The sequence below is a fragment of the Fundulus heteroclitus genome, chromosome 17, assembly GCF_011125445.2.
Source record: "Fundulus heteroclitus isolate FHET01 chromosome 17, MU-UCD_Fhet_4.1, whole genome shotgun sequence".
In the NCBI taxonomy this organism is placed as follows: Eukaryota; Metazoa; Chordata; class Actinopteri; order Cyprinodontiformes; family Fundulidae; genus Fundulus; species Fundulus heteroclitus.
The window spans coordinates 13749747-13774761 of record NC_046377.1 but is presented as its reverse complement, the minus strand read 5'-3'; the positions used below and the strand labels follow the sequence as shown (position 1 = coordinate 13774761).

At 39.0% G+C, this 25015-nt stretch overlaps 1 long non-coding RNA gene across 1 annotated transcript in view; it reads left to right on the top strand.

Annotated features, from left to right (window-relative positions):
* The window catches only part of LOC105916123, a 121673-nt gene that overhangs the window by 26233 nt on the left and 70425 nt on the right, over positions 1 to 25015 (top strand). The window contains exon 3 of the long non-coding RNA XR_004933145.1: positions 24229 to 24295. This is a non-coding gene — a long non-coding RNA (uncharacterized LOC105916123). The remainder of the gene's footprint in view (positions 1 to 24228; positions 24296 to 25015) is intronic.

Here is a 25015-nt window from a genome sequence, read left to right as displayed (position 1 = left end):
CATATTACATTTTAAAAGGAGCCAGTATCATTGGGCGGATGGATCTGTGGCTGGGATTGGAAGCGGTTTGGAGATAAAGGCCCTGTCAGCGGGACTGCAGGAGAAGATGATAAAAATCGGTTCCGACTGTGCTCGGTTCTCACATCCACCTCCCACCCGGCGTCTGCATCTTCGACACCATTATGAGTGTAGAGGTTGGATGCGGCAAGGAGTGGGGCAGTGGGAGCGATGGGGAAATGGGGTGTGAGAAAGGGGGAAAAAACACATTTATTTTTATAAGAACCTGCTCTGCTGTGATTGTGTAAACTTTACACAATCACAGCAGATCATTTAATCCACTTAAATATTTAGTCCAATACAAAAAAATGCCTTTTTAAATCAACTAAAACATGTGACAAAAACAAAAAATATGATTACAATGTTTTGAAAGATTTAATACTAGGTCATGTCTTTTAAGGTGGGTTGTGTTTTTACTAATTAACTAGCTGTCAGAACTGCAATAATCAGACTAAGTCGAAAGGACCTAGGTAACTCTGGGGGAGCTGCAGAGATTTACAGCTCAGTTGGGAAAAGCTGTTGAAGGGACTAGTTTTGGTTGTGCATTACATAAATATGGCCGTTATGAAGACTGGGAAGAAAAAAAGTCAAGGCAAAAAAAAAAAAAGTCACAGGAAAGACCTGTTTGGGCTTTGCCACAAGGTTAGCAGTGGACATGCCCAACATCTGGCTAAAGGTGCTCTGGTTAGTCAACATCAAAACTGAACTTTCTGATCTTCTACATGAATAACATTGTTTTTGGCAGAAACTAACTCTCCACATGGCCATCCTCCACACAACAGCCTCATGGTGTAACTCAGTGGTGCCAGTGTCATGCTGAGGGCGTTCTTTTCTTCAACAAAGACAGGGAAGTTGGTCAGAGTCGATGAGTGGAAGGATGAAGCTTAACACGGAGTAATCTGGGTCTAGGTGGAGGTTCACCTTTCTAGCAGGACGACTACCATCAGAATATACTCGGAGCTGCAATGGAATGGTTTAGATTAGTCATTCTAGAAGTCCAAACTTTGGTTCACATCTGAAGCTCAACTCCACCACAGCCTAACAGTCAACTGGGGGAGACGTGATCAAGAAGCACGATGACATTTCCTTGACTACGTGGTGTGCTTATTCGACTCCGTAACAGACAGTTAAACTAAAATAATGTAAGATATTGCAAGAATCTGCTAGTCTGACATTGGTGTGAGTTTCTGGCAGGTATAGTCATTTCATGTCTCCCCACAGCGTTACAAAGATATTAAATCCCTGGGCTTTTACTCTTTGCAGGACTTTCCATTCCTCAGGTCCCGGCTGGTTTTTGCTGGCTTTGCTTGTATGGTTTGGTCCGTTGTCATGTCGCAGGTTCCACTTCTGCCTTAGCTTGACATTTTTCTCAGATGGTCTTCCTCAAGCAACCTCTGATACGTGGTAGAATTCATGGAGTTTCAGTGGCCAGTTGCTGCTGCAGCAGAGGATTCCCAAACTAAAGCACTCCCAACCCCATGCTTAATGGTTGGTTGATGTTCAGTTCATGACAAGGTGTATTTGGTTTACGCCAAACACTGATTTCAATGTCTTTTTGCGACAACCCTTACCAAGCTGCTACAGTCTTCTTTACGAAGGCATCGGACTGTTATTCAGATCTCTCAATGGTGTTCACTCTTTCTTCCAGAGTCAGTAGAACACCAAACTATGTCTTAGGTTTAAGTGCACAGGCTGTCGTTAGCTGGAAATTTTTAGAATATTGCAAAAAAAAAAAAAAAAAAAAAAGTACGCACCAGACGTGTTTCCATTTACCGGTTTGTCGCAAATAAACCAGGAAACGCACAGCGTAACGTCGTCATAAATTGACTAATAAACAGGAAGAAGAAGTTTCTAACTAGCATGAACCATAGATCAGTAATGGAGTGAGGCTTTAATGAATGTGCTGATGTTTGGGTTTTTTCACGGATTAGACTGAGTCTCCATTGTTCTCGAGCGTTATAGGATTATCCGGGAACAGTAAGATAAATGTTCGCTATGTCAGAACTAAATCACCAAATGTGTCCATCTGCTCTTTAGCACATTTTGATGTTTTTCGAAAAAGTTAAAAACACCTCAAGCAAGCGTAAAAACTTTTTTGCAAAATTTAGTGAGTTCATTCGAGGTTGACCTTTTCTAATGCTTTACTTCAAAATGCGCAATAAAAAAACATTAATGGAAATTTGACTGTGTGGCCTAATTTTTCAACACGGCTGTACCTAGTATGTAGCACGACGGCGCTTTACCCAAGTGATATTTTCATTTATTAGGTAATGAAAAATCATTGTATAAGAAATGAACAGAACAATTTAAGAAAGAAGACTTAAGGTCTTTGTGTACAGCTGTGCTATATGAGGAAAACATCTATTTCAAATGCTCATGTTGAATTTCGCAGTAACGATATCAGTTACTGCTGGCCCAAATCTCAGTCACGGTTTTTATTTTATTTTTTCAATCCCAATGTCCTCACCACTTTTTGTGAGCTATATTATAAACTAAAGGAATTAAATGCATATTAAGGGTAGGCATCAAGGGCAGAAAGAGCTTTGGCCACAAATTATATAGAGTTAAGCTAGACACAACATCGTAAGATTGAGGAAATTTATGAAAGTATATATAGGAATGCACTTTGGCTTAATCGCTTTCAGCTGTCCAAGCTATGCATTTCCTACATAGGCAAATTGGGATAGAACTATAATGGTGATTTTATTGTTAAAAATGTGTTGTTGTTTTTAGCCATTTTGCCCAATCTGATCAACAAGCTGAGGAGCAGTGTGGCTTTCATCCTAGCTGCGGAACAGAAAAACAGATTATTGTCATGGTGTTGCTAAGGGATTCATTGAAGTTTGGTTACCCAACTCATATGTCTTTGTGGATGTGTCAAAATCTCATAACTGTTTCCTGAGGAGTTTTATACTGTTAAATAATGGGAATGCTGGGGAAAAATGTTAACCCGTCCTTGTACAACCAAAGCAAAAGCAGAGTATGGATTTTCAGAACAAAATTGTACTTGTTCCCAGTGCAGGCTGGGAACGAGCCCAGACTGGCCCTTGTTATTAATCCTGTCTGTGATGCTCATGGACAGGATCTGAAAGTCTGATCGTTGAAAGAGGGCTTCTGACTTGGAAACCCCAGAGTCACATCTTTGCTTAATTTGTGCAAATGTTTCTGTTGACTTTTTTTTACATTTTTAACCTTGAGTTTGTACTGATGATCTTTGCCACCAAGTGTACTTCCTTCTGTCCTGGGAATGTCATTGGATCCCCAGAAAGAGCTGGAGCGTGTTGCTGAGGAAACAGATGCCATGGGTTTCCCTACAAAACCTGTTACCTGTGACCGGATCCAAGATAGTCAGAGGACGGTAGCTTAATTGATAAGATAAAAAAACCCAGTAAGTACAAAGAAGTAGAAGATTCTGAGTTTCTTGCTTAAGAAATTTGGTTTTGCTCATTTGTAACTTTGGCTGTGTTGCCAAACAGCTTAAAATATCTTGCCTCTAGTGAAAAGAGAGGAAATGAGGTCTCTTTGCCTCCCACATCGGGACTATACTCTGTAAGTAAATTAAGTTGATGTTTTTTGCCCACGATGCTAAAATTAGGACATTTGTAACCACGTGAAAAGTATATAGTTGCTCTGGAAGCAGCATTACATAACTCTGCAGCATTTTGAACACAATTTCTTAAATGATGCTGCCTTTTATAATGCAGCAGGAGAAGGCGAAGTGGGCAGCATGCCTGAATGCATTTGCAAGCTTGTTCATGCATGCCCTGTGTGTCTATGCAGTCATATTGGTCTCTCGTGATGCAAATACAAGTTTGCGAAGATTGTGGGTTGGTTTGTGACTTAATGTGGCTTTCACATTGGATTACAATCCCATCAGATTGCTCCTTCAAGGACGATGCATGCCCCAACTCTGTCACACATGGTAATGTACACGTATATTCATACACACGAGTGAAGTCAGTTGGGCATAGTTGCTTAAAGCTAAAAATTTGACAACGTAGTAATCTAAATTTCAGTCATTTTCATACTGGGAGCTGTTTCGTCCATGAAATTATGCGCTTCTTGAACTATCACAGACAAATTGGTGGAGCAGGAGGGTTGGCCAAAGAGGAGCAGCAGCTGCCAACAAAGGGAAACTGGTGTATTTCAGGGGTAATAATTGGGCCGTGTAGCAAAACGTGGCTTAACCATAAATTAATTTCATAGTTCACTTCTCAGACCTGTAGTCGGAAGTCACAAAGGTGAAAGGAGCGACAAAAAATGTAGTTTCTTCGGTTCTTACGAGGAGAGCAGACATCTTTACTGGAGCCCTTGACCTGGCCAGCATGTAGTGTTTGTATCAAATTGTCTACTGACTCGGAGGAAGCCTCAAAGTTCACAAAAGCAACACACCGTTTAGAAACTGCGTATTTGATTGTCATTGGCAGGCTTTTATACCGATTTGAACCACTAGGTGTCATTATTACTCATTCCCCCTTTAAGCTGTACGTCCAGTTATACTTAGTTTAATGGTTCGATTTAAAATACATCAACGACTAGATCCTAAACACTTGAACATGTGATAATTCCAACGATACAGATGACATGCTTCTGATTATCCAGATGTTTGCCTTTTGGCAAAACTGCATTTGTTTGGATTACCTCAACTAGGGTAATCTTGAATTAGTATGAAATGGAAAGTGGTTGTGAGTGGGTCCACAGATCACCATGGTTTTCTGGTCTAACCTGCAGAACCGCACACTGTAGACCAACTTTGAATAATGACCAGAGGCTATACTACTCAGGATAGTAAAACAGCCACTTGTTTTGGAACCTGACTACAGTTCCAGCCTCCATCAACGGCAATCTACCGAAGTAGTGCCAGTAAAACTACTCCTTTTTGTTACAAATTTCTTTTTTCACCTTCCAGTCAGAGATACCATTTTTAGTCCAGTTGGATGTTCTGCTTTGGGTGTTTTGTTGTTTTTATGTAGCCAAAGCCTTTGTAGTGACATATTTTTTTTTCCCCCAGCAGGACGGCTGTTTTTTTTTCAAAGACCAGCAAATTTGCGGAATCAGGTAAGCTAAACAGCAGGTTTCTCTAAAGTTTGGAAGGATCGAACCAGGAAAGAAGAGGGACCTGACTTAAATTATATCTTTAGCTGACTGACAACACAGCTGGGTGGGTACTATCCATTATACCAAGGAAGCTGTAGTATTTCAGACCACGTGGTTTTCTGGGTGGACAGCCAGGTTGGTAAGTGAAAAGGAGGGATTGCCATTTTTGTCAAGACATGATGTAATACTTAAGGGTATTCATTGACTATAGATGGATGACTTGTGAGGCTCTGTTCTTGTCTGCAGAAAACTGGCTTATGTTACCCGCTTACACCAAGATTTGTCCGATAAACCTTTTTAATACATCTCTTAAATTGGGTCTCCAATTTTTTATGAGCCAGAGTTGGGGCCAAAAGACTTTGGCTTTGCGTTTCGGATATGTCCGGGTATTTCAGTGTCTTACTTGTTTTTCTGTCAACTTCTTTAGTCTTGAATTTCCGAAAACTAAATGTTAAGCCAGTTTTAAAATTTGCATTAGAAATGTACTCATGCAAGAGGTTGTGTAAAATAAAAACCCTACAGATATTATGGTCCAGTAGATTTCTTTAATGTGCCTGCTGTGTTCACATCAGTCTGTCAACAGAACTGATAAATTTGCTGCATGTGTAAATGTGATTATTTTTTTATTTTTTTTCTAATGTGAGCTCATGCGGCTTTATTTGCATATTCCATATTTATACCGCAGCATGCAAATCAGACAGGCAGCATCTATCACATTTCTCACACACGGGGGGAAAGGGTGAGCAGAAAGAGCCTGGAGACGGGTCGCCCCTGCAGCTGCACAGGACACCTGTCTCCCCTGCAGCCCTGTCACTTCTCTAAAGCCATACATGTACACGTCATCATGGGTGCACAATCTGACAGTCTGCTCCGCAGTAATTTCTTCTGTCTCATCACCCCCCACTGATTACCAAGGACCTTTTAACAAAGGTGGAACAGAGCAACATGGGGAGTCTAGAAAGACTACAGACTGTCATGCAGTTCCGTTCTTCCAGTTGCACAGTAAGACTTCCTGTTGTACATCGAATCTTTCCTTTCCCTTTTTTTTTTTTTACCAATAGTGCAAATAAGGTACATTGTTAGCTGCGTATTACGCTAACAATGTTGTGTGCTACGCTTTGCCAAATCCTTGGAGGTAGCGTTCACAGCGACTAAATGTTTTATACAGTGGTGGGTGGTTGCGGCTTTGTGTGGAGATTTGATCACGGCACACAGAGGAGAAGAATAAACGGTTAATAAAAACTGAGACGTCTAAATCTATTGGTTAAGTTTATTATGCAGGAAAACGACTTTTTAAAACGAGCTTTATTAGGAAGAGGAACATAACTGACTATAAACAGCCAGATTTAAAGCAATACCTGCACTGAGGTGAATATTCACTCAGAGGCCAAAACAGCTGCCAGCTTCAGTGGGTGACAGATTTCTGACCTAAACAGGCTATGAGCCCCCGTAAGCCAGCAAACTTTCTGCTAATAATAAAGATCATTTGTGACTTGCACCACAACAACAAATATATATATATATATATTTTTTTTTTTTACCCAAAAAAAACCCAACATTTTGGCATCAGGGGTGTTACAACAGAGAAAAATACACAGGGCAGTGCATCTGAAAAAAAAAAGCAGGTGATTTAGGCTGTGGAAGCAAATATAGCCACGATGCTGAGGCTGGTATCTGACTCATAGCTTCAATGGGAAGCTAAAGCGTCATTTCACAGTTAAGGACTCTGAATTGCATTTGATTTCAGCTCTTGTTCAAAATCTGAAATACTTCAGCTGATCAAGGCTGAGCTGCAGTAATCCACAGTACACTGAACCCTCAACTTGCCATTTAACATAAAAGGCATTTTGGGATATTTGTTTTTGACCCCTAGCGTGACACTGATAATTTATGGTCGCTTGCGACTTTTAAACTGGACCCTTTTTGCAATGAAAGCATGAAGCCTCATGCATGACCTAGACATTCTTTAAAACACAGTAACTTTAGATTTACAAAACATGTTGTAATGATTAAAAAAGCAGTTTAAACATCTTTTTTGTTGTATGACGATTAAAAACTGGGCACCTGCAGGAAGGGCTCACCTAGGGCACTGATCATACATGAAGTAACTGGCACTGATTATAGCACAAACAAATAATTTTATCAATGAACACTTGAAGATTCATATAATGTGATTTATACTTTTTTTTCAGTGTTCCACATTTAGGGCAACTAATTTCTTTTGCAGGCAGATTTCAAATGGCAATTGTATGTTCAGGGTGTTTAAAGCCACTGCAGAATTTCTGCTCTCTGCTCGTAGTCCGGTACAAAGTGGTGTAAAATAATACCAGCATTGACACAGTTATCTAATTCCTCCAGTTTCACTTCTTTTAGTCCTCTGCACCATATAAAGTAATTATATTTCTTTACGTTTAGACACATCGCACACGCCACGCCCTTGTGTCAAGGCTGCAAATGTCAGACTCATTACTTTAATTAGGCACCACCGATTTAAATATCCTTCATATTACACGTTTAGTCTGCTGTGATAAAGAGCCTGAAGACTATAAACTTCCGCTGCCTTTCACACACCTAAATGATTGTTTCTCACATCCATGTAAGAGCCTCTTTTAATTAGACTGTTATATTAATTACATTTGAGTCACACTCGATTAACTGATCTCAATTATTATGCATCATAACATCCTCTTAATATCGGAGTGGATTATTATTTTTTTTTTTCTTTTTAATGAAGCTGTGTTTATTTTTGCGTGTTTGCGTCCTTCTCTGTATGCATCCTCAGTCCAAAGGTCACTGGATAACAAAATCATTCCTGTGAATGCATAATTGGCTTATTCATGAACTTCCTTATATAGAACCTTTCGGGTGCTGTCACTCAGCCACTTCCATTCACATTTTCTCTCCCCTCCGTTTCCATTTCTCCTCTGAGCAAAGCATTTTATTTATGGCTCAGCATTTATGTGGAATAGATTTACTTTGATGATGCAAAGCTCCAGTGGAGACGACTCATGATCTATTTTTGTGCTAAAGCACATGGGACTCACGTGCCTGGTAATAAAATGCCCTTGATGTGTGCCCTTTGTCTCGCAGCGAGAAAAAGCCTCACATGCATGCATAATAGGGGAGAAAGTATTTTGAGATTATTTTTTTTCCCCCTCCTCTTTGGATTGCTATTTATTTGCCTGCTGGTGGGAAAATAGATTTGAATCACTCACTGCGGCGACTCTCCAACTTCCATTCACTCAATGCTCCAAATTCTTTTGTCATGATTGTTTTTCCTTTCTTTTCAGTTTGCTCTTATTTACCCCCCCCCTGCTACATGTTGGCTTTCTTTCTGGGCTTAGAGAAACGTCTAATGGATTTTCACTTCAAATTCTGCATTCTAGCCATTTTTTTATTGTAAATATTAAGTCTGTTGTGTATGTGTTATTTGTGTACATCCTAAGCCGCTGTCTGCCTCAAAAAGTAATTTCACCATGGTAAAACGTGGTGACAATAAAAGATTCTTGAAATTCATCAGAGCTTCCTGTTTGCCGGTTATTGAAGTACTTCAACTGGTATAAGACTGAGTTTAAATGAAGGCTTAAGCAATTTCTGATAATATGGAGAAGGTGCATCTCAGTAAATTAAAAATATTTGATTTCTGTAATTCAGTTTGCAAAGCAAAACTCAGATTGTGCATAATGTGCACAACTATTAGGCAAATAAGTATTTTGAACATATCATTATTAGGCATACTCCAAGCTAGATAAACTTGAATGCTCAATGGATTAAAACATAGCAGGTGATTTGTATCTGTGTACGAAGGGAGGGTATGGCCTAAGAAGGCCAACACCCTAAATCAAGGTGTGCATAATTATTAGGCAGGTTCTTTTCTTAAGGCAAAACTGAGCAAAATATATTTAACTGACTCTGAAAAGTTGAAAGTTACCAAAAATCTCTCAGAGGGGTGCAACACTCCTGAAATTGCCAAGATATTGGGGCGTGATCACAGAACCATGAAACGTTTTGCTGCAACAGGGTCGCAGGAAAAGTGTTGAGAAAAGTCACAAATGAACTGCCAAATATGGGAGAAGAGCAAAACCACGAAGCTACCAGGAAGCCATTATCTTCCTGTTCTGTCGTGTTCCAGAACCACAACCTATCTGGAGTATCTACAATATGTTCAGTGACATGCCCAAGGTAAGGAAGGCTGAAAAGCAACCACCGCTGAACAAGACACATAAGCTGAAGAGTCTAGATCGAGCCAAGTAATATCTGAAGACAGAAGGTTTTATGGACTGGTGAAATGGGAATGACTTGACGGACCAGATGAATAGGCCCGTGGCTGGATCACTTCATGTCAGAGTGGAGACAGGGTACTAATATGGGATGGTGCTTGTTGGTCCTTTTTTGGGTTGAAGATGGGCTCAAGATCAACTTCCATACCTACAGTTGTACAGGAAGAAGTCTGTCTTTCAAAAAGACAGTGATCATTTATGCAGGGATATAAGATAACAATTCCTTTAGTGTCCCGCAATGGGGAAATTTGGGTGTGACAGTCACAGTTAGAATTGTAAGCAATGGAAAAAAAAAAAAAGGAAAAAGAAAAAACCAGTCTAATCTATAGTTAGCTCTACAGAAACACCAAGACTAGAACATAAAAGTAATTACAAGAGTAAATATTGCACAGTGGAACAATATTTGAGTGGAAGAAGCTATTTACATAACACAGAATGTGCAATAGGCATAATGGTGCAGCAGCATCCTTAGCTAAGGCGTGTGCAAGTTACCTTGGCATGGGGGAACAGCATAAACAATTAATGGTCGGATCAGAACATGTGCAAAGGTTAGCATGATGTAAACGGTAATTACGTCTGTTGGTAGCAGCCGTGATTATAAAGTCTCACAGCAGCTGGGAGGAACGATCTGTGGAAAAGCTCCCTAGAGCAAATGGGATGCAGCAGCCTGTCGCTAAAATAACTCTCCAGCTCTGCAACAGCTCCATGCATGGGGTGGGAGGCATTGTCCAGTGATGGGATATTCCTTACACTCCTTTTGTCTCCCACCACCTGCACTGGGTCCACAGAGCATCCCAGGACAGAGCCGGCCCTCCTAATGAGATAATCCAGCCACTTCCTCTCAGCTACAGATAGGCTGCTGCTCCAACAGACTCATCCTCACCTGTGATGAGACCGACGATGACGGAGTCAATGGAGAACTTCTGTAGGCGGCAGCCTGCTCCTTCATATGCAAGAACTCCTCTTGCACTTCATCTTTAATGCCTTTACTGGCGTTAAAGATGAAAAACTTGTGACACGGGCCCCCTTCGTCACCTGACCTGAACCCAACTGAGAACATGTGCTGTCCTGCGGTTCCTGCTGCACAGAAAGCTCGTCAACAGATCAAGAAACTGAAAGACTCCACGAATGGACGGCTGCCAACTGTTACTAAAAAGAACGTATATATATATATATATATATATATGCCCTTACAATTGCTTGATGTGTATATGTCATGTTTTATTGGAATGTTCTGAGTTGTTTGCTTATAATTAGATGGAAATATAGATGAAAATTAAAAAAAAGTGAGATAGGAAAATGTTTTCCATTTAGTTGCGTGATGATTCTGCACAATAATTGCACACACATAGATATTCACCTAAGAAAGCCAAACTTTTACTTTCTCATACATTCCTATTTGAGGTTCATTAAGATTTTGGATTAACCGAGAGCTCTGCAGTTGCAGATTGATATGAATAATACTCAAAAATAAGACTCGCCTAATAACTGTGCACACGGTTGTTCAGAATCCAATCATTAACACCTGACACAAGGAGGGCGAGCCTTAAAAGGTCATTGCAAAAGAAGTCGCATATTCTGGGCTATATCCAGGCTTAATAATGGAAAAGTGACGAGAAAACTGTACCAGAACAAAATTGCACATGCGACACTGACAACTGCAGCCTTGAGAGAATTGTAAATCAATGCCCATTTAGGAAATGTCGAATCTTGTCATGTTGATAGTGTTTTGATTAACCAATATTTTCTAATATCTTTTCTGTCATGATGCCCCCACCACTTTACGCTACAGCATCCAGGTTGCTAAAATCTGCATTAAGCGTTTGCATCATTCCATCCAACTGGCCAAATGATTTACTGTCAAACAGATCATACCAAAGTTCTTAAAATATCGGCCAGCCAAAGGAATAGCATTCAAGACACCCTTTGTAATTGTAATATTGCTTCAAGACACCCTTTGTAATTGTAATATTGCTTATGAAAAAGTTACAATGGAAAATTTAAGTTCATACACGGTGCAGATTCAGTGCTTAACATAAAATACACATGAAACTTTTTTTTTTTTTTTTTGCATCAAGACTGCATCGGGTGTAAATGTAGTGTGCTGTTCTTTTTACCGCTTAATACTTCTCATTTGATTGTGATTGATTTATCTGAAAGGGGACTGTGCAATTTAATAAAACACACGATATGACAATTCATGAGTTAAAAAAGCCATAATTAGCCAAAGGCTATATTTCATCTGTAGCCCCCTAGCCATGATGTTAAAAAGCAATAAAATACAGGAATATAACTACAACACCGACACACAGTTAGTAAGGACATGAGATGGGAAACACAAAAACAACAAACCACTGCTGCTAACAAAATAAAGACAATACAACATAATACAGTACAAATATACTACAAATACAGCACAACCGATGTAGTTTTAGTGTTGACAAATGTGTGTGTGTGTGTGTATGTATGTATGTATGTATGTATGTATGTGTATATATATATATATATATATATATATATATATATATATATATAAGCCATTTTGTTAGCCAAATGTTTAGTGAACTCCTTATAAGTTAATATTTGATAATATTGATATTTAATTATTATGTCTGAGTTTTAAAAATATCTATTCAGTGAAAGACGCTCATACTTAAAGACCATGAAATTTGATCATACAAAAAAAAGGTGCACAACCTTATTTTTTATGCTTCTCTCATGTCTCCACTCCTCTGTAGCATCTCTTTAATGAAAGTGGTTAAGTTAAGGATCTTTTGGCAATTACTGCACTTTCCTGTCTTTTATTGCTTACATTGCCCTCTTTCCACCTGATTTCTAACTTTATTGCCTACTTCTGCTAAATCCAAACAAGGACTGGTGCTGCTGTAGATAGCGCAGACCTTCCAGTGTCAGATTTGCTACTGCAGCGACACAGAATGTATTGTGGGCAATGACAGGAGCCTACTGTAGCTCTGCTTTGTATTGTAAGGAGAATTAGGTTCAATTAGGTTTATCATTCATTTCTAAAACCCACTGGAAGTTTCTTTTCATATTTTTTATCTCAGATAGTTAGCACACTTTGCCAACCGCCTATAATTTTGATTTTCCACATTATTACAATATTAAAATTATAATGATCTATCCTCTGAAAGATGGTAGGGCAGCAGAGCCAGATTCCTGCTGCTATTTTTGGCTTTTTTTTTGAAGCAGATGTTTTTAGTAGTGGAAGTTTACTAAACTAAAGCAACGGCAGCTTACATCGATAAGGCCTAACATCATGTCCACTGACAGGAGACATATAAACCACTCTTTTTTTATCATGGCCCCTATTAGCGGGTGGAATATATTGAAAAGCAAGTGGCCATTTAGTCATCAAAGTTGATGTGTTAGAAGCAGGAACTATGAATAAGTGTAAGAATTTGAGTGAGCTTGACAAGGACTAATTTATTATAGCTAGGCAACTGGGTCAGAGCATCTAGCAACAAGGGGAGCTATCTGGATCAGAATGCTCAGTGCCATGGGGTTTGCTGCAAATGGGGCAGCATAGCCTCAGAACACTCAGGGTGTCGATTTTAGCCCCTGCAAAAAAAAAAAAAAAAAAAATTAACAGTGGGAATGTGAGCATCAGAAATGAACCATGGAGCAATGGAAAAAGGTGTCCCATCTGATGAGTAAGCTGATTGGTTTTTGTTTGGTCTTTTTTCTTTTTACATCGCATGAATTGCTTGGTTGCATACCCAGCATGCTCCTGGGTACGTTCCTTCGAATAATCGGCATCAGGGTGATGTTTAAAACCTTGGGTTCTGTTATCCACGTGGGTGTTTTTTTTTTTTTTTTTTTTAAAATCAACATAAAACACAGCACAGGATACTCTTACACAGTATACCAACCCAAAAAACTCCTTCCCTTCCTCCCTCCCTGCTGGTCCACTGATAATATTAACAGTTGATATGACTTAAATTAATTACTTTCAAATTTATATATCTGTTTTCTTTTTTTTCTTTTTTTCAAAAAATAAAGGACACCATCTCCACCAAACGAGGTTGTGAGCAAAATTGGTTAGTTTAAAAGGTTCTTAAACCAGGTCTAGAAAATATTATGTCCAGGTTAGCCTCAGCAAAGTGGGTGTTACTTTGACACCAACTTCCTCTACATTGTTGCTGACCATGTACACCCACTAATGGAAGCTGTATTTTCCTATGCATCTTCTGTCCACAAATGCCACAACTGGCTCAGCGTTTCTGCGTTTAGCTGTATCACCTTTCTGAAAGGGGGCATCAGCTGAGGTTGTGCTGCCGGTAACTTCATGGTCTGTATATAGAGAATACTGTGCCTTTTTATACATTTTGTTTCATTCCATAGATTGTCTTAATTGTTCGTTTTTTCCTACATTAAAGCCAGTAAAACTTCTATGCGTCGCTAACTCTTTAGTTTTTCTTTAACATAGAAAGCATCTATAGGCCTATGCTGTTATTTATGGTGTTTTATTAACTATGGCAGGAGCTGGGTGTTGCATTGGATTGGTTAGTCTGGTTTTTCTTGTTTAAAGGAGAATTGTGCAAGTTTAAAGGTTCTTTTTTCATACATGCCCTTACAATTGCTTGACGTGTAAAATTAGTTTTCCTCTATTTACCGCAGTTGCGTCTTTAGTCCGTTCACCAGAGTGTGAACGGAGTCGTATTCTCTGGGCATGTGCATGGTTGTGACCTGCTGTTAAGTCTCCGCCTCCATTGATGCATTAGCGAGAGAATACGGGCTACATTCAATTTTTATAGCTTTCTTACCTCAGAGGACATTACGCCTCTAAACAAAAGAGCCGTGCAGTCGCAGCGGCAGCTACTTTTTCTCTTCACCCATGCACGTGTGCAACACTGCCGTCATTTCAACTTGACGCCAGAGGGGACAAAACTCTGGAACTTGCGCTCCGCTCCCTTAGCAATGTCAAGAATCACGGTCGGGCGACGGAGGTAACAGGATCTTTAAAGGTCAGCTGGTCATCGATGGTGACACCCAGGTTTCTAGCTGCCTTTGATTGGAGCAAAAGATGAGGAATGCAGATTTGATGTAGCTATGCCCGTGCTAGAGGGTATGGACGAAAGGAAACCAATGTTGAGTGTCAAATGCAGCTGATTCAGCAATTTCCCTCTGGGATTATTAAAGTATATCTGATTCTGATTAGTAAAGCAGGAGAGATACTAAGGACTTGACTGTCACTCTGGCTTCTTTTAAGGTCACTTTCAAAGCCAACAGAGCTGTTTCAGTGGAGAGGCCACTTTTGAACCTTAGATAGGCTGGGCTCAAGGAGGCTGTTTTCTGAGAGATGTGGGGGAGTATTTGCGGTTGGTCGTAGGTGCTGCAAGAGTAGTATTGTTACTGGGCTTGACCTGGGTCTCAATGAGAGCCAGGATGTCAAGTGACAGTGGATAAGTCTGCTTTGTTCGCTGCTGATTGGCAATTCCACAGCCGTACAGACAAATGTCACATATTCCCAATGCTTAGTGTTTTTTTTTTTTTTCAGATAAAGACATTCCTTTTTTCTTTTTTTTTTCTGGTAACTTCATATAACGTTGCTTTTAAATTAGAAAAAAAAATATTTTCATTGCATTCAGGAACTATGCATGAACGTTTGCTTGCTTTAAACCAGGTATTAGACGTCCGATTCGTGTTTCGCTGTTCTCGTTTGAGGGGAGAGTAGATGTGTTCCGCTACTGAAACAAAACCCAACTATGGCATACAGAGCCTGATGCGCCGCGTGACCCAGACTCTGAAATCCACAGTGCTGCAATGTGGCATGGGATTATCACTGTTGATGCTGAGTTTTGAGGGCAAGCTGGAGACCGAAGGTGCTGCCAGTAAACCTATTTAACCTTTATCAGACTGTTCATCTTACCGAACTCAAAAGACAGGAGGGAGGAGTGAGAGGGATAAAGCGTGTTGAAGTAAATGTAGCACAGTTTGTTGAAAAGCGTTCCTCACTGAAGGAATGAAAAGTATTAAGTTTACGCTTGGCAATAAAACAGAGAGCTTGAGTGGGCAGTGAGTATATAAGTCAATGAATGGCCTCTTGTGTTTACAAAAAAAAAAGCCTGTCTATTATGTTGAAATGTCACTTGTTTCCTTTTTTAAACCTGTAGAGCCCTATCTTTATTTTCTTCCACTCTTCGCCGTTCAGTCTGGGTGGCTGTCAGTCTATCTGTCTTGTCTCCCTATTTTACCGCCCCTCTGCTTCTGTGTTGGACTGATAAGAGAGTGGCCGCCCTGGTTCGGAGGAGAAACCATGGCAACCCACCAGCCACGTGTTGACATCACAGCGCGTTAAATATAACCGCTTCTCGTACCACACAACTACTCGTTCTGCCGTCGATCCTTGCCTGGCTATAAATACACGCTTTTCCTTCCCATAATTGCAGCTCCGACAGGCTTGTTTGGTTGGATGGGGAATAGGAAATGTCTGGGAGAAATGAAAGAGCGCACCTTCCTGCACATCTATCTGCGTTTCAACGCTGAATGTGTACGCTTGCGGCTCCTGAGTTTTTTTCCTCATTACAACCCAATTAAGGAGTTCAGTGGAGATCACAAAGCTCTTTGAGATTATCTCATTTAGGACTTGCCTCGGAATGACCTCACATATAACAGACTATAATGGTGCCTCCAATGTAATTTGGTGTTTTAGCTTTTTTGCTCTAATTAAGAAAGTGCATAGCCAGCAGACTTCCTGTTGTTAATTAAAGAAATTGTTGGTCCCATTGGGGAATACGCGCGAAGAGATCATTTTCAGTCTTTTTCAGGGTAAAAAAAAAGTAAACAGCAAGGGATAAACATAGGAAACAGAGGAAAATAAAAGCCTTGCACTGCTCATAGACATAATAAACTCCTCAGGTCAGTTGTGATTTTACATAATTTTTGTTTGATATCCACAAAATGAAATTAAAAAGGAACACAAACTGCTGGGAATATGTGTTGGCATAGTAACTTATAGTATTTAAGGACAAACACACACAAAACAACCTTCTAATATTACTTTTTTAAGGATAAAATGTCATATTCTTGTATAGCATCTTTATAGAACTCCATATCTTAAACATACTAAAAAAAATCTTTTAAAATAAGCCAATTTCATGAATGTAAAAAATTCCACCCATCCATACGAGTGACTCCTTGCCCAGAAATGTCTCTTCTTTACGCAGTCTCCAAGGTAACTAGTTGTACTATCTGACTCATGGCAGCGACCTCCTGTACTTCTGTTACTGCTTTAGGGTTTACCTCTCGTATACAGACCCCAGCATCAGAATATGTACCTACAGTTACCTCAGACCGTGCATTATGAGCATGTACCAGGTCTTTTGATCCCTATTTTTCTGCAAAAACAGCCCCAAAACCATCAAGGCATAGACTCTACTAGACCCCTGTAAATGTGCTGTAGTGCTCTACGCCAAAATGGTTGTAGCAAATTCTTTAACTCCTGTATGTTGTCAGGCACGTCCTCGGTGGATTGGATTTTTTTTTTTAGAATATCCCAAAGATGCTCAACTGGATTGAGATTTGGGGAATTTGTGGGAGAAATCAACACCACAAACTTGTTGCTGTGCTTCTGAAATCTTTCCTGAAACATCTTTGCTTCATGGGTATGTTATGCAGTTTCCATTAAAGGCTTTACATCACGTCGACTCAGATGCACCTACCCATCCACATAATGTGAAGAAAAGGTTGTTCATCTAGCCCACGCCATCTTTTGCCATTGCTTCATGATGCAGTTCTGATGCGGATGCTCCAATTGTTGTTGTTTTTTTGTTTTTTGCCAGCATGGACACCCTGACTGGTCAGCTCTGCAGCCCCATGTGCAACAAAGTGCAATGCATTGTCTTCTGACATTTTTCTATCAGAAACAGAATTAAATAAAATGCTTTCCAAGCTCCAAATGTTTGTTCAAGAAGAATAACCAACATCTAACTTGTATTTTCTCCTTCTCTACAATAAATACCTAAGAAAAGTTGTTTCTGCAGAAGGACGCTATCTTCTGACAAGTAGACTTCAGAATTTGCGCCATCATTATCTTCAAGGTTATATTTCAGACAAACGTTGTGGAACATTTGTTGTTTCACTAAAACACTGTCAAATAAAGCACAGCTCACAGTCAATCAAAAGCCAACTATTTAATACCTTACATATTAAATCCTCTTTTAGAAGTAAAGTTAAGTATGACAGTTTTTCCTATGTCGGCCCCGCTGTCCTTAACTGCCACTGGTCTCCAATTGGGAGGTTGCAAGAGGAGAGTCTTGCTTGTTGTGACTCGGTCTCTTAGCAGCCACCTCATCTTCACAGCCCTGGGGGTCCCCATAGGCCGGTGCAGGACCAGCCAATCAGAGATGGATGCCAAAAGGTTGCTTCTATGCTTTCTGCGAAACAGGAAATGGTCTCAGTCTGGAAAACGTGGTTGTTTGCTCGTGTGAAAGTGATTTGGTCTGCAGGTGAATTTGCTAGCATGGCTAAAAGTGCTGATACGAAAGGCTACCAGTGCCCTTATTTTTAGATACCGATACTGTATTCACCAAATTTTTGTTTTGATCTCTTGACAAGGTTAGGTCTGTGTTTTTTTTTTTTTTTGTGTGTCTGTGTGTGTGTGTGTGTCCTGGTCACAAACAGGTCATGTGATTTTAACAGGCCCAAATTAACTTATTGACCTACAATATCTTTCAAAGCAGCTGTTTAAAATTACATTTTCATGTCCTGATCTAACAAATATTCATATTTTTAGAAAGAAACGCTTTTAAGCGTGAACTTAAAAGTTTTGAGTGAGCAACATGAAGACAGTTGCTCATTGTATTACTTGGGAAATGGTGGTGTCTCCTTCTGCCGTGCTTAATGAGTACAGTGAATAAAACTGAATGCAAAATTTTAAATGCAGTTAAATATAACGGTTTCATTTTTACCAAAGAGGTGAACTCTTCAATCTTTAAATGTGTAATAAAAATAAAAAAAAGAACCAAATATAACATTGAACTTATGTGGTTAAAGTAGCAAAGATTTAGATAAATCACATAGTTAATCTCAAGCAATGCCTATCCATTAACCAAGGAAATGTCTTCACACGAATCAATAATTGTTGGGGAGTTTTCTGTTGTCTGCTTGCTTGACTTGACTAAATTAGATTTTATTTTTATTTGTCCATTTTGTGCATATTTTGGTCTTGGGTTTATCCATCTTTTGGGTCTATTTCTTGCTGTATCATGTTTTGTAGATTGTAAGTAAGCCCAAAATGTGGACACAAACTTCGACTGAGCATAGAGTGAAGCATTTAATTATGATAACTCAGAAAACATACAGAACTGGAGCAAGGTGAACAGGACACGGAGCACAGACAGAATAATAGGATGATCTATCTAAGAACAATAAAAAACAACAAATGTTTATACTGAGGTGAGAGTGGAGAATGACATTGCAGGAGACTTAAGCAATGGGATTTGGAACAGCTGTGGAGGTTAGCTAAATGGGTAAAAGAGGGATGGTAATAATTAACACCCAGATGTAACTAAAATATAGTCAAAGGAAACTACAAACTAAGGGGATAGACTAACATGGATCTTGGGAGATAAATTTAAATACACAGAGATTAGAACATAACTAAGAAACTAAATCTATATGACCATTCCCAGCAATAATTAGCAAAGATAAATTAACTGAATTTGGCAAGACCTTTCCAACATACTGAAATCTTTAAAAGACAACAATAAAACCCAGACACTGAAGAACATTCAAAGACCATCAGGTTGCATCATCTTCTCTGCTTGCTTAGTACAACTGAAGTAGTTTAAGAGGTGAAGTACATGTCTCAGGTGATTTTTATGGTGAATGGTGCAGAGCAGACAAGTCTGGGTATCCATGCTTGTAGAGTGCTTTATGAAGTCCTGAGGACCCCAGAGCACTTTACACTACATTGAGTTATTCAGCCATTCACAGCCTGACGGTGTTAAGCTACATTGTAGCCACAGCTGTCCTGGAACAGATTGACAGAAGTGAGGCTGCAAGATAATCTGTCCCACCAGGCCCTCTGACCACTGGCAGCAGGCAGCAACCCGCCAGGTTGTGGTTCAAACAGGACCAGCTCTCTAGCTACTGCGACACTGTCTCCCCGTATTCATTTTTATATCAGAGAAAGATAACTGAACACAAAATGTAGCTTCCCATCCATGATCTGATTGGGGGGGGGGGGGGGGCGACCAAACCAAGCTGGCCCTATGGGGAAAAGTAAATCTAAACCTAATGTCTGCTTGTCTGGTCGATGTGCTCTAAGAGTAATTTTGGTAGGTCTGCCAGTCCAGAGACGTTTAACCACTTTTACATGTTTTTTCCTATTTGTGGAGAATGGCTCTCACTCAGATATAAATAAAATTGTTTAACTTTTTTTTTTTTTTACCTTTCTTTATATTGGTACTTGTAGATCCTTTATCCTACTTTGTTGTCATATATGGGTAAATTTTGTGATTCGACATCTCTGGCAGTTATTAGGCATGGATATGGCAAGAAAAACAGGATAAAATTTCTGGGTAATTACAGTCATTTCATGATTTAATGGGTATGTGGATCTTACTTTCTGACATAGTGTCTGGTTGGTTTTAATAGGTTTTTTTCTTGTGATAAAACCATAAATGGTAAAACAATATTCGTAATTGCCTAGGTTATCCGCCTTTGATATTTATTCGATGTGAATCATTTAAGTGTGACAAAAAAAAGCAAACCATAAGAATCTGTTAGGGGCAAATGCTTTTTTTCACAGCACTGTACTTCAGTGTGCCACAATTGAGTTAATGAGTTAATGGAGTACAACAAGTAATTTGACTATAATGTTGTATCAAAAGGGTTATCCTTAAATGTGCCTTAGGAAATAATTGCCACAATGTCATCATCTTTCAACAGCTTAAGAACATGGCAAAACCCTCTCACTAATAACAAGTTAACCTTTTCATTTAAAAACCCGTAGACAAGGCATCATGCCATCCCAAAAGGTCATTGTCCTGATTCCCAGGAACTTTAACATCCACATGAAGAGACGGTATTTCTTCTCCTAACTAAAATTGCCATTGTAGTGTAGATAGAGGGATACATGGATGCTGTAACTAACATAATTTGATCAGCCAAGCCAGACTACCACGTATTTTCTAGACATGACAAAATGTAGTGGAATAAGTGTCAAACCTCACATGTCAATATAACACACACATCCCATAATTATGAACAACACACAAGTGCTCCGCAAATGTCACAGAAATTACATGACAAAGGTTCTTAATCTCTTGGTACCCTATGCAGCTGCTTTGTCTGCACCATTGAAAGATCGCTCACGTAAAGATGCTAAATGCCTACAATGCTTCTGAGGGCTGAGTAATGTTTTCTGATTATTTAAACAACTGACAATGATTCGACAAAAAAAAATTAAATAACAAATACGTGGTAGCGGTGCAAGATCGGTTGCTAGACTGTGTAGCATAGGTCCACAGTGCCTATTGCTCATCTGTAGGACTGTTTTTGTATGGTTACTTTCCCCAAGTAAACAAATCACCAAATTTTAGATCTCTTCTAACAAACCTTTGGGTTGTCAATGTTATTGGTGGGACGGCACACCATTAGGAATTTATCAAACTGCAATATTTAGTCTTTTGATTTCTACCACTTATTATTCCTCCTTTTCTTCCCTCATTTCCTTCATTAGAAGTGGCCAAAAATGTCATACACAGCTAGATATATTATTTTTAAACAGTTTAAATGCATGGGTCTTGAAATTTTGGAGCCTATTAATTATTGCCTGCAAAAAGTAATTTTTGATTGTGATGCTGCACATAGCAAAATTCCAACTAGGGATTCTATTAAATATATTGTGCAGCTCTTATGTAGCAATCATTGTGATCCGATACTGAAATTATTTTTAGATGTAAACCTAAATATGACTACAGAATTAGATGCTACCCAACTCTCTTTCTCTGAACATTTGATTACATTTTTGATGAGTTATTATAAGGTGTAAATATTTGCAACACTGGGGAGCATGCAATGTATGTGATGAAAGAATTGTAACATTTCTTGCAACCTAATATGGTTAGCTTGACTGAATTTGTATAGCGCTTTTCTAGTCATACTGACATCTTAATGCGCTTTACAATAGAGCCACGTTCACCCGATGGCACTCATTAACATGCACACATCCATATGCCGATTCGCAGATCAGCAGGAAACTCTAGGCACAGCAACATGTGACATCGGGAATCAAACCCACAACCTTCCAATTGCAAAATGACAGCTGAGTTTCTCGCTATAGAATTTTTTTCTTGACCTAATCGATTTATGGGATAAGACTTAGATCTCTTTGTTTGAGGTCAGAAGTCTTGTTTTTTTTTTTGTTTTTTTTTTTTGATGTTCTAGGACTTGTCCAGTGCCTCAAGGAGACAAAGCTTTTTCTGTTGTTGCTTCCAAACTCTGGGACAATGTTCCTTTGACCATAAGGAAATCTAATAACTTGAATGATTTTAAGTTCCTTTAAAAAAAAAACATATTTTTTAACATGCCTTTTAATTATAGTCACGCAGAAATATCAGGGTGTTCTTACTAGTCTTGCCTTACTTACTGTTTTAAGTAAGTATTTTGTATTTGTTTGTTTTCTTCTGCATTTATTGACTTGTACAGCATTTTAGTCACTTAGGGTGTGTAAAATGCTCTATAAATAAAGGTTTGATGATTCACAAACGCTTGGCCTCTTTTTGTTCAGGGAATTTATGGGAAATTATTTACAAATGCTGTTTTGAAAAGGGCTACACATTGGTGGCTATATTGTGCACAGCGTTTTTTAAAGTCAAAACGACAAATATAAATATTCTGAAAATGGATATATAGATTGTGGGATTGAAGATAACCTCCACTGCATTAAAATGTAATCGAACAGCCCTTGTACAGAATCCTGGGCACATCCCGTTATTCTGCAGGCCCATGCAATCCGGACTCATAGCTGAGAGGGATAATTGGTTGTGTCACTGACAACAGCAAGGCTTCAGCTACCCAGCTTTCACTTGAGCTGCTGTGCCTGTAAATTGGATAGTGAGATTGCCTTTTGGGGAAGTCTCCACTATCCAGCACCATCTAAACCCAAACTCATTCTTTCCAGATCCCTAGGTGAGAGATTCTATTGTCGGTTCTTGGCTATCACTTGAATAAGTATGAGGCACAGTGTCTGGATGCATTTTTTCTATCAATACTTTGAGCTTTTCAGTGATCCAGCAGTTAAATATTTATAGTTTCCCAATTTTGCATATACAATCGTACTATTTTCATAAAATGTTAAGAAAATCAGATTATGAAACTGTCTTCTTAGCTTTGTGTTTAGTAGTGTTAAAAGACCAAACCCCAAAGTTGCAGTCACTTTCTTTTACGCTTAATTTCCAGATTGTCTGTTATTCCTCCTAAAAACCTGTATGGCCCAGTTTACGTATCTCTCCACCCCCTGCATGACAGAATATGCTGGGAAATGATTATTAAGAGTTTAGGAGGATGGAAAGCAGGGAGTGGCAGGGATAAACTGAAGGATTGGTGAAATGAAGGGGATAGAGTATATTTTATCCAAATAATAAATAATATGGTTCATTGTAACCATTAGCGTCAGTATAATTCTACATATCTTAATCTTAAGTGTAAAATAAACCAGTATTTTCATAAAGACATTATTTACTGCAGTTTTTTTCTTTTCTTTTTTTTTCTAAATTGCAAAGCTTAGTGTCCAAAGAAAGCACTTTTCCGCGGTCAATAATAATGAGATAGGATTGTATGGAGCCAGGGCATAAAATAGTTATTGCTCCTACAGTAAATGTATGGTTTTAATCTGAAATTATGGTCTCTTCTATTTGTCAAGTATAGGGTTGTTGATTATAAGGCTGTCGTTTCTGATGAGAAAGCCAATTCCCAAGAAGTTAAGAGTGCTGAAAGTTTTGTTTAAAGGCCTAATGTCTCTGTGTCACTATCGGGGAACAGTCCATTTCTCAAACTGACAAAAAACTTTACAGTCATTTTAAATAAATGATTAAGTCCCCCATCTTACAAAACTGATCTGGCATCTCCTGGAGAGCCTGGGAATTAGACATATGACAGAGCATACAACACAAGATATTATGGAGCTTCTAACTTTGCTCTTTTTCATTTTTACATTTCCATTATTTAGTTTTAAAAAGAAGCGAAAATTATGAACTTAGTTACCCGCTGATGTGTAAATTAGATCCCAGCGTATGAAGGTCTTCTGCTTTGTTGCAGATATTGATACCTTTGCCTTGTAAAACGCCTTGCAAAATCATTGATACTATTGGAACATTTTCACATTATGTCACAACTTAAATATACATTACTGGAACTAATGGGTAAACATTCTAAATGTTTTTCAAAATTTTTGTAACAATAGAAACAGTGGTAGAGTATTCCTCCCCCTTATTTAATAGCTTGTAGAACTGCCTTAATTGCAATTACAGTGGCAGGTCATTTTCTCTCCCTTCCATCTTTGCAGGTCTGTAATGTGACGTTTGGCCTATTCTTATTTGCAAAACATCTTATGTCAAATTGGAGAGAGATCATTGATGAACATCAGTTTTAATTCTTGGCAAAAAAGTATCAAATTAGATTTAGGCTAAAATATGCACATATTAGATATGCTTCGATATTAACCATTAGCTGTGGCTGAATGTTAAAAGTAGTTCTGCTGAAAAGAGAACCTCCATTCAGAGATTAACAGTTTTTTTTTTTTTTTTTTTTTTTTTTTTTTTTCCAGGATGGTCCTGTATTTAGCAGCATTACACTTGGAATGAACCTAATGAGGGGGACACATCTCGGAACAGGTTGGTCTGCTAATTAAGTTGTTTCCTCAATATTTCATGTGTTCCCTGAGTCTTCACCTCACCAGCTCTAATAACGTTCCCATCGACTTTGACCAGTTTACCTGAAAGGCATCCCCACAATGCCTTGCTGCTACCGCTCTGTTTCAACATGGAGATGGTGTGTTCAGGGTCATTTGTGTGTTCAGGGGCGGATTTTGAAACGAGCTTAGAGTGTAGGACAGCAAAAGCTAAACAAAAAAACTTCAGTTGTGTACTGAATCACTTCTTTTTTTTTTTTTTTTTTTTTTTTTTTTTTGCATGATTAGTCAATGGGGAGTTGTCCAGAAGTGTTGCTGAGAGTAAGCACTTTAAAAGCATTTGCCTGTATATGATGGGTAGATAATGACGCTGAGCTAGGTATTTGATTCAGCTTTTTATGATAAAATCACTGAGAAAAACTTCTTAATAGTACCTCTAAGTTACATAGTGAAACTCTATTTCTTGCAGTGTTCTTCACTGAGGGTGTTAATTATCATTATTGTCAGTCAGGGGAGGAATTGGTTGGAATGGGGAGCAAAAAAAAAAGCCCGTAGCTGGTTGCAAACTACATAACTGCATAGTGTACGACTTGTCATTTTCCTGGCAACAGATTCTCCCACCTGAGCTGAGGATCTCTGCAGCTCCTGCAGAGACACCATGGGCCTCTTGGCTGGTTCTGTGAATAATCCTTACCTAGCTAAA